Here is a 2,111-nt window from a genome sequence, read left to right as displayed (position 1 = left end):
AAGAAGAAGAAGAAGAAGAAGAAGAAGAAGAAGAAGAAGAAGAAGAATGTAAAGTCAAACCTGAGCAGCTTTCGAGGGGACTGCTGTTGTGGATATCTTTCAAGTTCTGATCACATAGTATAGTGAACTTTCTATTTATAGTAAACTAAAGCAAAACATTCACAGAAACCAAAGTGCAGCACTCACAATGTTATAACATAATACTTTATCACTAACATGGCCACATAATTTTCACCAAAGTGGACACATAGTTTTAAACAAAAGATAGCATTCCATTATTCCATAACTCAATCATACTTAAGGGACACAAAGTACAAAGATCAAAGTTCTTTATCCATAAGTCACATTGTCTTAATCTCTCAGTAAAAAAGTCTTCTTTCTTCTTGATTAGAGATTAGTTTCCAATCATTCTTAACTCAATCATCCCTAAGAGGTACAAGGTACAGAGTACAAAGATCTCCTACCTATAGGCCACAGTAAATCATGATCTTCACAGTCAGACCCAAGGAGAGGTCTTTTCATCTTGGCTTGAGGCTGGTTGCCAAATTCCATGGTTCCTCTTTCATGGTCCCAGCTTTTGCCTGAATTTACCCAGCTGTCACTTGGATTCACAGGTAGGCAGCTCTTAACTTCTCGTCCAGTTCCTCATCTAGTTCCTGTTCCATGTTGAAGCTCATAGTGTCCAGTCCACCTCAAGTCCTTCACAGCTTCTGTTTATGGGAAGACAAGGCTTAACAGAGCCAAAACAACATTCATACACATTGATGACACCATCATCAAATCACTATCTGCCTGTGAAATCAATAGACCCACAAACAAGGCTTGAAAAATCAACACAAATCATCAGCATATAAATCAACACAGACCCACAAACAAGATCCAAGAGGTCAACAAAAATCATCAGTAAAGTCCCAGGACCTCCAAAACCCTCCTCCAGGACTTCTGTAAACAGACAACAAGAAAATTCTCTTTTAGGGCTTCCAGTAAGGTCCCAGGGCTTTTGTACAAAGTATTACAAACACAAATCAACACAGACAGAAGAGACAAACAGAGTGCTGGGATACCACAAGTTTTTTCCTGCTTAACTCTGCCTCCACAAGTGTTCCCTTCTCAGTTCTGCTCTCTCCGAGCTTGTGCTCAGCTTTTTATCTGGTCTTTAGTTCCTCCCTGTTCCACCTACCTCTTACTTTCTTCTGTTCCTGTCTTTGGCAAATCCCTCCCACTGTGGATTTCACAACTTCTGTTTCTTAACAAAAAGATGATATAATCACTGGCAAGTCTCAACTGAAACAAGGTGCTAAGTAGTTGTTTGCCATTACAAAGAGAGGAGAGAGAGAGAGAGAGAGAGACAGAGAGAGAGAGAGAGAGAGAGAGAGAGAGAGAGAGAGAGAGAGAGAGAGACAGAGAGAGAGAGAGAGAGAGACAGAGAGACAGAGAGAAAGAGAGAGAGACAGAGACAGAGAGAGAGAGACAGAGACAGAGACAGAGAGACAGAGAAACAGAGAGAGACAGAGACAGAGAGACAGAGACAGAGACAGAGAGAGACAGAGACAGAGACAGAGAGAGAAACAGAGACAGAGAGACAGAGACAGAGAAAGACAGAGAGGCAGAGAGAGAATGAGAACATGAACAACAGAGGGAGAACATGGCCATACTATCGCTAAAATTCAGTAAAAAAGGACTCCAGATAGATTAGGAGGTGAGGTGAAAATGGAAAGAATCCATCAATCATCTCCTGAAAGAAATTCTGAAATGATATCTCCCAGAAATCTTATAACCAATATCCAGACATTCCAGCTTAAAGAAAGATACTGTAAATAACCAGACAATGTTCAAGTCAGGATTATTCAAGATTTAGTAGCTATCATTAAAAATGTACCTTTAATGAAATAAAGTACATGGCAGCTAGGTGGTGCAGTGAATAGAGCACCAGCCCTGGAGTCAGGAGGACCTGAGTTCAAATCTGACCTCAGACACTTAACATAAAAACTAGCCAAGTGACCTTGGGCAAGTCACTTAACCCCAATTGCCCTCCACAAAAATCTAGAAAGAAAGAAAGGAAGGAAGGAAGGAAGGAAGGAAGAAAGAAAGAAAGAAAGAAAGAAAGAAAG

At 40.5% G+C, this 2,111-nt stretch overlaps 1 long non-coding RNA gene across 3 annotated transcripts in view; it reads right to left on the bottom strand.

The window, feature by feature from the left end:
• LOC138169244 (uncharacterized) overlaps positions 1-1,174 on the bottom strand; it is a 10,205-nt gene extending 9,031 nt beyond the window's left edge. For 2 of the 3 annotated variants that reach the window (XR_011170308.1, XR_011170307.1), the window contains exon 1: positions 465-1,154. This is a non-coding gene — a long non-coding RNA (uncharacterized lncRNA). Of the gene's footprint in view, positions 1-464 lie in introns of all 3 variants that reach the window. The other variant, XR_011170306.1, reaches the window with a different exon arrangement.
• Positions 1,175-2,111: the final 937 nt, after the last annotated feature.

Source organism: Petaurus breviceps, unplaced genomic scaffold (genome assembly GCF_028583685.1).
Source record: "Petaurus breviceps papuanus isolate PSGF00001 unplaced genomic scaffold, PetGlider_PUasm1.0 37, whole genome shotgun sequence".
NCBI classification, from domain to species: Eukaryota; Metazoa; Chordata; class Mammalia; order Diprotodontia; family Petauridae; genus Petaurus; species Petaurus breviceps.
Note: the sequence above shows the minus strand (reverse complement) of the source record. Positions and strands in the feature narration are given on the sequence as shown.